The 14,788-nt window shown below is 62.5% G+C and overlaps 1 protein-coding gene across 1 annotated transcript in view; it reads right to left on the bottom strand.

Annotated features, from left to right (window-relative positions):
- Window positions 1-14,634, bottom strand: part of CRHR1 (corticotropin releasing hormone receptor 1) — a 69,156-nt gene extending 54,522 nt beyond the window's left edge. The window contains exon 1 of the mRNA XM_075581606.1: window positions 14,527-14,634. The gene's annotated coding sequence lies outside the window, so the exon portion shown is untranslated. The remainder of the gene's footprint in view (window positions 1-14,526) is intronic.
- Window positions 14,635-14,788: the final 154 nt, after the last annotated feature.

Below are 14,788 nucleotides of genomic sequence, written 5' to 3'. Positions count from 1 at the left end.
CCTACGCACCGACCCCCAATCCTACGCACCGACCCCAAATCCTACGCACCGACCCCCAATCCTACGCACCGACACCCAATCCTACGCACCGACCCCCAATCCTACGCACCGACCCCCAATCCTACGCACCGACCCCCAATCCTACGCACCGACCCCCAATCCTACGCACCGACCCCCAATCCTACGCACCGACCCCCAATCCTACGCACCGACCCCCAATCCTACGCACCCCCAATCCTACGCGCCGACCCCCAATCCTACGCACCGACCCCCAATCCTACGCACCGACCCCCAATCCTACGCACCGACCCCCAATCCTACTCACCGACCTCCAATCCTACGCACCGACCCCCAATCCTACGCGCCGACCCCCAATCCTACGCACCGACCCCCAATCCTACGCACCGACCCCCAATCCTACGCACCGACCCCCAATCCTACGCATCCCCCAATCCTACACGCCGACCCCCAATCCTACGCGCCGACCCCCAATCCTACGCGCCGACCCCCAATCCTACGCACAGACCCCCAATCCTACTCACCGACCCCCAATCCTACGCGCCGACCCCCAATCCAACGCACAGACCCCCAATCCTATGCACCGACCCCCAATCCTACGCACCGACCCCCAATCCTACGCACCGACCCCCAATCCTACGCGCCGACCCCCAATCCTACGCGCCGACCCCCAATCCTACGCGCCGACCCCCAATCCTACGCGCCTATCCCCAATCCTACGCACCCCCAATCCTACGCGCCGACCCCCAATCCTACGCGCCGACCCCCAATCCTACACGCCGACCCCCAATCCTACGCACCCCCAATCCTACGCACCGACCCCCAATCCTACGCACCGACCCCCAATCCTACGCACCGACCCCCAATCCTACGCACCGACCCCCAATCCTACGCACCGACCCCCAATCCTACGCACCGACCCCCAATCCTACGCACCGACCCCCAATCCTACGCACCGACCCCCAATCCTACGCACCGACCCCCAATCCTACGCACCGAGCCCCAATCCTACGCACCGACCCCCAATCCTACGCACCGACCCCCAATCCTACGCACCGACCCCCAATCCTACGCACCCCCAATCCTACGCGCCGACCCCCAATCCTACGCGCCGACCCCCAATCCTACGCACCGACCCCCAATCCTACGCACCGACCCCCAATCCTACTCACCGACCTCCAATCCTACGCACCGACCCCCAATCCTACGCACCGACCCCCAATCCTACGCACCGACCCCCAATCATACGCACCGACCCCCAATCCTACGCACAGACCCCCAATCCTACGCGCCGACCCCCAATCCTACGCACCGACCCCCAATCCTACGCACCGACCCCCAATCCTACGCACCGACCCCCAATCCTACGCACCGACCCCCAATCCTACTCACCGACCTCCAATCCTACGCACCGACCCCCAATCCAACGCGCCGACCCCCAATCCTACGCACCGACCCCCAATCCTACTCACCGACCCCCAATCCTACGCACAGACCCCCAATCCTACGCACCGACCCCCAATCCTACGCACCGACCCCCAATCCTACGCACCGACCCCCAATCCTACGCACCGACCCCCAATCCTACGCACAGACCCCCAATCCTACGCACCGACCCCCAATCCTACGCACCGACCCCCAATCCTACGCACAGACCCCCAATCCTACGCACCGACCCCCAATCCTACGCACCGACCCCCAATCCTACGCACCGACCCCCAATCCTACGCACAGACCCCCAATCCTACGCACAGACCCCCAATCCTACGCACCGACCCCCAATCCTACGCACCCCCAATCCTACTCACCGACCCCCAATCCTACGCACCGACCCCCAATCCTACGCATCCCCCAATCCTACGCACCGACCCCCAATCCTACGCACCGACCCCCAATCCTACGCGCCGACCCCCAATCCTACGCGCCGACCCCCAATCCTACGCGCCGACCCCCAATCCTACGCACCCCCAATCCTACTCACCGACCCCCAATCCCACTCACCTACCCCCAATCCTACACACCCCCAATCCTACGCACAGACCCCCAATCCTACGCACCCCCAATCCTACGCGCCGACCCCCAATCCTACGCACCGACCCCCAATCCTACGCACCGACCCCCAATCCTACGCACCGACCCCCAATCCTACGCACCGACCCCCAATCCTACGCACCCCCAATCCTACGCACCCCCAATCCTACGCACCCCCAATCCTACGCACCGACCCCCAATCCTACGCACCGACCCCCAATCCTACGCGCCGACCCCCAATCCTACGCGCCGACCCCCAATCCTACGCGCCGACCCCCAATCCAACGCACCGACCCCCAATCCTACGCACCGACCCCCAATCCTACGCACAGACCCCCAATCCTACGCACCCCCAATCCTACGCACCGACCCCCAATCCTACGCACCCCCAATCCTACGCACCGACCCCCAATCCTACGCACCGACCCCCAATCCTACGCACCCCCAATCCTACGCACCGACAGCCAATCCTACGCACCGACCCCCAATCCTACGCACCGACCCCCAATCCTACGCGCCGACCCCCAATCCTACGCGCCGACCCCCAATCCTACGCGCCGACCCCCAATCCTACGCGGCGACACCCAATCCTACGCGGCGACCCCCAATCCTACGCGCGACCCCCAATCCTACGCACCGACCCCCAATCCTACGCACCGACCCCCAATCCTACGCGCCGACCCCCAATCCTACGCGCCGACCCCCAATCCTACGCGCCGACCCCCAATCCTACGCACCGACCCCAAATCCTACGCACCCCCAATCCTACACACCGACCCCCAATCCTACGCACAGACCCCCAATCCTACGCACCGACCCCCAATCCCACTCACCTACCCCCAATCCTACGCACCCCCAATCCTACGCACAGACCCCCAATCCTACGCACCCCCAATCCTACGCGCCGACCCCCAATCCTACGCGCCGACCCCCAATCCTACGTGCCGACCCCCAATCCTACGCACCGACCCCCAATCCTACGCACCCCCAATCCTACGCACCCCCAATCCTACGCACCCCCAATCCTACGCACCCCCAATCCTACGCGCCGACCCCCAATCCTACGCGCCGACCCCCAATCCTACGCGCCGACCCCCAATCCTACGCGCCGACCCCCAATCCTACGCACCGACCCCCAATCCTACGCACCGACCCCCAATCCTACGCACAGACCCCCAATCCTACGCACCCCCAATCCTACGCACCGACCCCCAATCCTACGCACCCCCAATCCTACGCACCGACCCCCAATCCTACGCACCGACCCCCAATCCTACGCACCCCCAATCCTACGCACCGACAGCCAATCCTACGCACCGACCCCCAATCCTACGCACCGACCCCCAATCCTACGCACCGACCCCCAATCCTACGCGCCGACCCCCAATCCTACGCGCCGACCCCCAATCCTACGCGCCGACCCCCAATCCTACGCGCCGACCCCCAATCCTACGCGCCGACCCCCAATCCTACGCGCGACCCCCAATCCTACGCACCGACCCCCAATCCTACGCACCGACCCCCAATCCTACGCACCGACCCCCAATCCTACGCGCCGACCCCCAATCCTACGCGCCGACCCCCAATCCTACGCACCGACCCCAAATCCTACGCACCCCCAATCCTACGCACCGACCCCCAATCCTACGCACAGACCCCCAATCCTACGCGCCGACCCCCAATCCGACGCACCGACCCCCAATCCTACGCACCGACCCCCAATCCTACGCACCGACCCCCAATCCTACACACCGACCCCCAATCCTACGCACAGACCCCCAATCCTACGCACCGACCCCCAATCCTACGCACCGACCCCCAATCCTACGCACCGACCCCCAATCCTACGCGCCGACCCCAACCCTACGCGCCGACCCCCAATCCTACGCACAGACCCCCAATCCTACGCACCGACCCCCAATCCTACGCGCCGACCCCCAATCCTACGAGCCGACCCCCAATCCTACGCACAGACCCCCAATCCTACGCACCCCCAATCCTACGCACAGACCCCCAATCCTACGCACCCCCAATCCTACGCGCCGACCCCCAATCCTACGCACCGACCCCCAATCCTACGCACCGAACCCCAATCCTACGCACCGACCCCCAATCCTACGCACCCCCAATCCTACGCACCGACCCCCAATCCTACGCACCCCCAATCCTACGCGCCGACCCCCAATCCTACGCACCGACCCCCAATCCTACGCACAGACCCCCAATCCTACGCACCGACCCCCAATCCTACGCACCGACCCCCAATCCTACGCACCCCCAATCCTACGCACCGACCCCCAATCCTACGCACCGACCCCCAATCCTACGCATCCCCCAATCCTACGCACCGACCCCCAATCCTACGCACCGAACCCCAATCCTACACACCGACCCCCAATCCTACGCACCGACCCCCAATCCTACGCGCCGACCCCCAATCCTACGCGCCGACCCCCAATCCTACGCGCCGACCCCCAATCCTACGCACCGACCCCCAATCCTATGCATCCCCCAATCCTACGCACCGACCCCCAATCCTACGCATCCCCCAATCCTACGCACCGACCCCCAATCCTACGCACCGGCCCCCAATCCTACGCACAGACCCCCAATCCTACGCACCGACCCCCAATCCCACTCACCTACCCCCAATCCTACGCACCCCCAATCCTACGCACCGACCCCCAATCCTACGCACCCCCAATCCTACGCACCCCCAATCCTACGCACAGACCCCCAATCCTACACACCGACCCCCAATCCTATGCACCCCCAATCCTACTCACCGACCCCCAATCCTACGCACCGACCCCCAATCCTACGCACCGACCCCCAATCCTACGCATCCCCCAATCCTACGCACCGACCCCCAATCCTACGCACCGACCCCCAATCCTACGCACAGACCCCCAATCCTACGCACCGACCCCCAATCCCACTCACCTACCCCCAATCCTACGCACCCCCAATCCTACGCACCGACCCCCAATCCTACGCACCGACCCCCAATCCTACGCACCCCCAATCCTACGCACCCCCAATCCTACGCACCGACCCCCAATCCTACGCACCGACCCCCAATCCTACGCACCGACCCCCAATCCTACGCACCGACCCCCAATCCTACGCACCGACCCCCAATCCTACGCACCGACCCCCAATCCTACGCACCGACCCCCAATCCTACGCACCCCCAATCCTACGCACCGACCCCCAATCCTACGCACCCCCAATCCTACGCACCGACCCCCAATCCTACGCACCGACCCCCAATCCTACGCACCCCCAATCCTACGCACCGACCCCCAATCCTACGCACCGACCCCCAATCCTACGCACCGACCCCCAATCCTACGCGCCGACCCCCAATCCTACGCGCCGACCCCCAATCCTACGCGCCGACCCCCAATCCTACGCACCGACCCCCAATCCTACGCACCCCCAATCCTACGCACCGACCCCCAATCCTACGCGCCGACCCCCAATCCTACGCGCCGACCCCCAATCCTACTCACCGACCCCCAATCCTACGCACCGACCCCCAATCCTACGCACCGACCCCCAATCCTACGCACCGACCCCCAATCCTATGCACCCCCAATCCTACGCACCGACCCCCAATCCTACGCGCCGACCCCCAATCCTACGCGCCGACCCCCAATCCTACGCGCCGACCCCCAATCCTACGCACCCCCAATCCTACGCACCGACCCCCAATCCTACGCACCCCCAATCCTACGCACCGACCCAAAATCCTACGCACCGACCCCCAATCCTACGCACCCCCAATCCTACGCACCGACCCCCAATCCTACGCACCGACCCCCAATCCTACGCGCCGACCCCCAATCCTACGCGCCGACCCCCAATCCTACGCGCCGACCCCCAATCCTACGCGCCGACCCCCAATCCTACGCGCCGACCCCCAATCCTACGCGCCGACCCCCAATCCTACGCGCCGACCCCCAATCCTACGCACCGACCCCCAATCCTACGCACCGACCCCCAATCCTACGCATCCCCCAATCCTACGCACAGACCCCCAATCCTACGCGCCGACCCCCAATCCTACGCACCAACCCCCAATCCTACGCGCCGACCCCCAATCCTACGCACCCCCAATCCTACGCACCGACCCCCAATCCTACGCACCCCCAATCCTACGCACCGACCCCCAATCCTACGCACCGACCCCCAATCCTACGCGCCGACCCCCAATCCTACGCGCCGACCCCCAATCCTACGCGCCGACCCCCAATCCTACGCACCGACCCCCAATCCTACGCACCCCCAATCCTACGCACCGACCCCCAATCCTACGCGCCGACCCCCAATCCTACGCGCCGACCCCCAATCCTACTCACCGACCCCCAATCCTACGCACCGACCCCCAATCCTACGCACCGACCCCCAATCCTACGCACCGACCCCCAATCCTATGCACCCCCAATCCTACGCACCGACCCCCAATCCTACGCGCCGACCCCCAATCCTACGCGCCGACCCCCAATCCTACGCGCCGACCCCCAATCCAACGCACCCCCAATCCTACGCACCGACCCCCAATCCTACGCACCCCCAATCCTACGCACCGACCCAAAATCCTACGCACCGACCCCCAATCCTACGCACCCCCAATCCTACGCACCGACCCCCAATCCTACGCACCGACCCCCAATCCTACGCGCCGACCCCCAATCCTACGCGCCGACCCCCAATCCTACGCGCCGACCCCCAATCCTACGCGCCGACCCCCAATCCTACGCGCCGACCCCCAATCCTACGCGCCGACCCCCAATCCTACGCACCGACCCCCAATCCTACGCACCGACCCCCAATCCTACGCATCCCCCAATCCTACGCACAGACCCCCAATCCTACGCGCCGACCCCCAATCCTACGCACCAACCCCCAATCCTACGCGCCGACCCCCAATCCTACGCACCCCCAATCCTACGCACCGACCCCCAATCCTACGCACCCCCAATCCTACGCACCGACCCCCAATCCTACGCACCGACCCCCAATCCTACGCACCCCCAATCCTACGCACCGACCCCCAATCCTACGCACCGACCCCCAATCCTACGCGCCGACCCCCAATCCTACGCGCCGACCCCCAATCCTACGCGCCGACCCCCAATCCTACGCGCCGACCCCCAATCCTACGCGCCGACCCCCAATCCTACGCGCCGACCCCCAATCCTACGCGCCGACCCCCAATCCTACGCGCCGACCCCCAATCCTACGCGCCGACCCCCAATCCTACGCGCCGACCCCCAATCCTACCCACGACCCCCAATCCTACGCACCGACCCCCAATCCTACGCACCGACCCCCAATCCTACGCACCGACCCCCAATCCTACGCACCCCCAATCCTACGCACCCCCAATCCTACACGCCGACCCCCAATCCTACGCGCCGACCCCCAATCCTACGCGCCGACCCCCAATCCTACGCACCCCCAATCCTACGCACCCCCAATCCTACGCACCGACCCCCAATCCTACGCACCGACCCCCAATCCTACGCACCCCCAATCCTACGCACCCCCAATCCTACACGCCGACCCCCAATCCTACGCGCCGACCCCCAATCCTACGCGCCGACCCCCAATCCTAAACACCGACCCCCAATCCTACGCACCCCCAATCCTACGCACCGACCCCCAATCCTACGCACCCCCAATCCTACGCGCCGACCCCCAATCCTACGCACCCCCAATCCTACGCACCGACCCCCAATCCTACGCACCGACCCCCAATCCTACGCACCGACCCCCAATCCTACGCACCCCCAATCCTACGCACCGATACCCAATTCTACGCACCGACCCCCAATCCTACGCACCGACCCCCAATCCTACGCATCCCCCAATCCTACGCACCGACCCCCAATCCTACGCACCGACCCCCAATCCTACGCACCGACCCCCAATCCTACGCATCCCCCAATCCTACGCGCCGACCCTCAATCCTATGCACCAACCCCCAATCCTACGCACCGACCCCCAATCCTACGCACCGACCCCCAATCCTACGCACCGACCCCCAATCCTACGCACCAACCCCCAATCCTACGCACCCCCAATCCTACGCACCCCCAATCCTACACGCCGACCCCCAATCCTACGCGCCGACCCCCAATCCTACGCACCGACCCCCAATCCTACGCACCCCCAATCCTACGCACCCCCAATCCTACACTCCGACCCCCAATCCTACGCGCCGACCCCCAATCCTACGCGCCGACCCCCAATCCTACGCACCCCCAATCCTACGCACCCCCAATCCTACGCACCGACCCCCAATCCTACGCACCGACCCCCAATCCTACGCACCGACCCCCAATCCTACGCACCCCCAATCCTACGCACCCCCAATCCTACACGCCGACCCCCAATCCTACGCGCCGACCCCCAATCCTACGCGCCGACCCCCAATCCTAAACACCGACCCCCAATCCTACGCACCCCCAATCCTACGCACCGACCCCCAATCCTACGCACCCCCAATCCTACGCGCCGACCCGCAATCCTACGCACCCCCAATCCTACGCACCGACCCCCAATCCTACGCACCGACCCCCAATCCTACGCACCGACCCCCAATCCTACGCACCCCCAATCCTACGCACCGATCCCCAATCCTACGCACCGACCCCCAATCCTACGCATCCCCCAATCCTACGCACCGACCCCCAATCCTACGCACCGACCCCCAATCCTATGCACCGACCCCCAATCCTACGGATCCCCCAATCCTACGCGCCGACCCCCAATCCTATGCACCAACCCCCAATCCTACGCACCGACCCCCAATCCTACGCACCGACCCCCAATCCTACGCACCGACCCCCAATCCTACGCACCGACCCCCAATCCTACGCACAGACCCCCAATCCTACGCGCCGACCCCCAATCCTACGCGCCGACCCCCAATCCTACGCACCGACCCCCAATCCTACGCACCCCCAATCCTACGCACCCCCAATCCTACACGCCGACCCCCAATCCTACGCGCCGACCCCCAATCCTACGCGCCGACCCCCAATCCTAAGCACCGACCCCCAATCCTACGCACCCCCAATCCTACGCACCGACCCCCAATCCTACGCACCCCCAATCCTACGCGCCGACCCCCAATCCTACGCACCCCCAATCCTACACACCGACCCCCAATCCTACGCACCGACCCCCAATCCTACGCACCCCCAATCCTACGCACCCCCAATCCTACGCACCGATACCCAATCCTACGCACCGACCCCCAATCCTACGCATCCCCCAATCCTACGCGCCGACCCCCAATCCTATGCACCAACCCCCAATCCTACGCACCGACCCCCAATCCTACGCACCGACCCCCAATCCTACGCACCGACCCCCAATCCTACGCACCCCCAATCCTACGCACCCCCAATCCTACGCACCCCCAATCCTACACGCCGACCCCCAATCCTACGCACCGACCCCCAATCCTACGCACCGACCCCCAATCCTACGCACCCCCAATCCTACGCACCCCCAATCCTACACGCCGACCCCCAATCCTACGCGCCGACCCCCAATCCTACGCGCCGACCCCCAATCCTACGCACCCCCAATCCTACGCACCCCCAATCCTACGCACCGACCCCCAATCCTACGCACCGACCCCCAATCCTACGCACCGACCCCCAATCCTACGCACCCCCAATCCTATGCACCCCCAATCCTACACGCCGACCCCCAATCCTACGCGCCGACCCCCAATCCTACGCGCCGACCCCCAATCCTAAGCACCGACCCCCAATCCTACGCACCCCCAATCCTACGCACCGACCCCCAATCCTACGCACCCCCAATCCTACGCGCCGACCCCCAATCCTACGCACCCCCAATCCTACGCACCGACCCCCAATCCTACGCACCGACCCCCAATCCTACGCACCGACCCCCAATCCTACGCACCCCCAATCCTACGCACCGATCCCCAATCCTACGCACCGACCCCCAATCCTACGCACCGACCCCCAATCCTACGCATCCCCCAATCCTACGCACCGACCCCCAATCCTACGCACCGACCCCCAATCCTATGCACCGACCCCCAATCCTACGGATCCCCCAATCCTACGCGCCGACCCCCAATCCTATGCACCAACCCCCAATCCTACGCACCGACCCCCAATCCTACGCACCGACCCCCAATCCTACGCACCGACCCCCAATCCTACGCACCGACCCCCAATCCTACGCGCCGACCCCCAATCCTACGCGCCGACCCCCAATCCTACGCGCCGACCCCCAATCCTACGCGCTGACCCCCAATCCTACGCACCGACCCCCAATCCTACGCACCGACCCCCAATCCTACGCACCGACCCCCAATCCTACGCACCGACCCCCAATCCTACGCACCGACCCCCAATCCTACGCACAGACCCCCAATCCTACGCGCCGACCCCCAATCCTACGCGCCGACCCCCAATCCTACGCGCCGACCCCCAATCCTACGCGCCGACCCCCAATCCTACGCACCGACCCCCAATCCTACGCACCGACCCCCAATCCTACGCACAGAACCCAATCCTACGCGCCGACCCCCAATCCTACGCACAGACCCCCAATCCTACGCACAGACCCCCAATCCTACGCACAGACCCCCAATCCTACGCGCCGACCCCCAATCCTACGCGCCGACCCCCAATCCTACGCACCGACCCCCAATCCTACGCACCGACCCCCAATCCTACGCACCGACCCCCAATCCTACGCACCGACCCCCAATCCTACGCACCGACCCCCAATCCTACGCACCGACCCCCAATCCTACGCACCGACCCCCAATCCTACGCACCGACCCCCAATCCTACGCACCGACCCCCAATCCTACGCACCGACCCCCAATCATACATACTGACCCCCAATCATACATACTGACCCCCAATCATACGGACTGACCCCCAATCATACAGACTGACCCCCAATCATACGGACTGACCCCCAATCATACGGATTGACCCCCAATCATACGGATTGACCCCCAATCATACATACTGACCCCCAATCATACATACTGACCCCCAATCATACATACTGACCCCCAATCATACATACTGACCCCCAATCATACGGACTGACCCCCAATCATACACACTGACCCCCAATCATACAGACTGACCCCCAATCATACGGACTGACCCCCAATCATACAGACTGACCCCCAATCACTGACTGACCCCCAATCATACAGACTGACCCCCAATCATACAGATTGACCCCCAATCATACATACTGACCCCCAATCATACATACTGACCCCCAATCATACATACTGACCCCCAATCATACATACTGACCCCCAATCATACGGACTGACCCCCAATCATACACACTGACCCCCAATCATACAGACTGAGCCCCAATCATACGGACTGACCCCCAATCATACAGACTGACCCCCAATCACTGACTGACCCCCAATCATACAGACTGACCCCCAATCATACAGACTGACCCCCAATCATACAGACTGACCCCCAATCATACAGACTGACCCCCAATCATACAGACTGACCCCAATCACTGACTGACCCCCAATCATACGGACTGACCCCCAATCATACGGACTGACCCCCAATCATACACACTGACCCCCAATCATACAGACTGACCCCCAATCACAGACTGACCCCCAATCATACAGACTGACCCCAATCACTGAGACTGACCCCCAATCATACGGACTGACCCCCAATCATACGGACTGACCCCCAATCATACGGACTGACCCCCAATCATACGGACTGACCCCCCAATCATACGGACTGACCCCCCAATCATCCAGTCTGACCCCCAATCACTGACTGACCCCCAATCACAGAGACTGACCCTCAATCATACAGACTGACCCCCAATCACTTACTGACCCCCAATCACTGACTGACCCCCAATCACTGACTGACCCCCAATCACTGAGATTGACCCCTAATCATACAGACTGACCCCCGCTCAGTGAGACTGCCCCCCCCGTTCAGTGAGACTGCCCCCCCGCTCAGTGAGACTGCCCCCCACTCAGTGAGACTGACCCCCGCTCAGTGAGACTGACCCCCGCTGTGTGAGTGTGGGTGTGTGTGTCAGTGTGTGAATGTCAGTGTGTGAGTGTGGGGGTGTGGGGGTGTGAGTGTGTGAGTGTGGGGGTGTCAGTGTGTGAGTATGGGGGTGTCAGTGTGTGAGTGTGGGGGTGTCAGTGTGTGAGTGTGGGGGTGTCAGTGTGTGAGTGTGGGGGTGTGAGTGTGAATGTGGGGGTGTCAGTATGTGAGTGTGAGTGTGGGGGTGTCAGTGTGTGAGTGTGGGGGTGTCAGTGTGTGAGTGTGGGGGTGTCAGTGTGTGAGTGTGGGGGTGTGAGTGTGGGGTGTCAGTGTGTGAATGTGGGGGTGTCAGTGTCAGTGTGTGAGTGTGGGGGTGTCAGTGTGTGAGTGTGAGTGTGGGGGTGTCAGTGTGTGAGTGTGGGGTGTCAGTGTGTGAGTGTGGGGGTGTCAATGTATGAGTGTGGGGGTGTCAGTGTGTGAGTGTTGGGTGTGAGTGTGTGAGTGTGGGGGTGTGAGTGTGTGAGTGTGGGGGTGTGAGTGTGGGGGTGTGGGTGTGAGGGGGGTGTGTGAGGGTGGGGGTGTGAGGGTGGGGGTGTGAGTGTGGGGGTGTGAGGGTGTGAGTGTGAGGGTGTGAGTGTTGGGTGTGAGTGTGTGAGTGTGGGGGTGTGAGTGTGTGAGTGTGGGGGTGTGAGTGTGGGGGTGTGAGGGGGGTGTGTGAGGGTGGGGGTGTGAGTGTGGGGGTGTGAGGGTGTGAGTGTGTGAGTGTGGGGGTGTCAGTGTGTGAGTGTGGGGGTGTCAGTGTGGGGGTGTGAGTGGGTGGGGGTGTGAGTGGGTGGGGGTGTGAGTGTGGGGGTGTCAGTGTGTGAGTGTGGGGGTGTCAGTGTGTGAGTGTGTGAGTGTGGGGGTGTCAGTGTGGGGGTGTGAGTGGGTGGGGGTGTCAGTGTTTGTGTGTGAGTGTGGGGGTGTCTGTGTGTGAGTGTGGTGGTGTCAGTGTGGGAGTGTGGGGGTGTCAGTGTGTGAGTGTGGGGGTGTCAATGTGTGAGTGTGGGGGTGTCAGTGTGTGAGTGTGGGGGTGTGAGTGTGGTGGTGTCAGTGTGTGAGTGTGGGGGTGTCAGTGTGTGAGTGTGGGGGTGTGAGTGTGTGAGTGTGGGGGTGTCAGTGTGTGAGTGTGTGCGTGTGGGGGTGTGAGTGTGGGGGTGTAAGTGTGGGGGTGTCAGTGTGTGAGTGTGGGGGTGTGAGTGTGTGAGTGTGGGGGTGTCAGTGTGTGAGTGTGGGGGTGTCAGTGTGTGAGTGTGGGGGTGTCAGTGTGTGAGTGTGTGAGTGTGGGGGTGTCAGTGTGGGGGTGTCAGTGTGTGAGTGTGGGGGTGTCAGTGTGTGAGTGTGTGAGTGTGGGGTGTCAGTGTGTGAGTGTGTGAGTGTGGGGGTGTCAGTGTGTGAGTGTGGGGGTGTGAGTGTGTGAGTGTGGAGGTGTCAGTGTGTGAGTGTGGGGGTGTGAGTGTGGGGGTGTCAGTGTGTGAGTGTGGGGGTGTCAGTGTGTGAGTGTGGGGGTGTCAGTGTGTCAGTGTGTGAGTGTGGGGTGTGAGTGTGGGGGTGTCAGTGTGTGAGTGTGTGAGTGTGGGGGTGTCAGTGTGTGAGTGTGGGGGTGTGAGTGTGTGAGTGTGGGGGTGTCAGTGTGTGAGTGTGGGGGTGTCAGTGTGTCAGTGTGTGAGTGTGGGGTGTGAGTGTGGGGGTGTCAGTGTGTGAGTGTGGGGGTGTGAGTGTGGGGGTGTCAGTGTGTGAGTGTGGGGGTGTCAGTGTGTGAGTGTGGGGGTGTCAGTGTGTGAGTGTGGGGGTGTCAGTGTGTCAGTGTGTGAGTGTGGGGTGTGAGTGTGGGGGTGTCAGTGTGTGAGTGTGGGGGTGTCAGTGTGTGAGTGTGGGGGTGTCAGTGTGTGAGTGTGGGGGTGTGAGTGTGTGAGTGTGGGGGTGTCAGTGTGTGAGTGTGGGGGTGTCAGTGTGTGAGTGTGGGGGTGTCAGTGTGTGAGTGTGGGGGTGTCAGTGTGTGAGTGTGGGGGTGTCAGTGTGTCAGTGTGTGAGTGTGGGGTGTGAGTGTGGGGGTGTCAGTGTGTGAGTGTGGGGGTTTCAGTGTGTGAGTGTGGGGGTGTCAGTGTGTGAGTGTGGGGATGTCAGTGTGTGAGTGTGGGGGTGTCAGTGTGTCAGTGTGTGAGTGTGGGGTGTCAGTGTGTGAGTGTGGGGGTGTCAGTGTGTGAGTGTGGGGATGTCAGTGTGTGAGTGTGGGGGTGTCAGTGTGTCAGTGTGTGAGTTTTGGGGGTGTGAGTGTGGGGGTGTCAGTGTGTCAGTGTGTGAGTGTGGGGGTGTGAGTGTGAGGGTGTCAGTGTGTAGTCCCTGTACCCCCAGATCTCACCTCAATCTCAGGAAGATAATGAACGCCAGGAGCAGCGCGCACAGGAGACCGCGTGTCCCAGGTAATTAATGACGATCGCGATGTGATAATGAAGTTTGCTTTTCTTCTGCAGGGAAAGGTCAGATTATTCATTCACTGTCACGACATAGAAATATCACGCAGAGAGAAAAGCAGGGGAGAGGGTAAAAATATCCCCCCACCCAGGGTAAAAATAATCCCCCACCCAGGGTAAAAATACAGGGTAAACATAATCCCCCCACCC

Source organism: Ascaphus truei, unplaced genomic scaffold (genome assembly GCF_040206685.1).
Source record: "Ascaphus truei isolate aAscTru1 unplaced genomic scaffold, aAscTru1.hap1 HAP1_SCAFFOLD_1446, whole genome shotgun sequence".
Lineage (NCBI taxonomy): Eukaryota > Metazoa > Chordata > Amphibia > Anura > Ascaphidae > Ascaphus > Ascaphus truei.
This window is presented reverse-complemented; position numbering and strand designations above follow the sequence as displayed.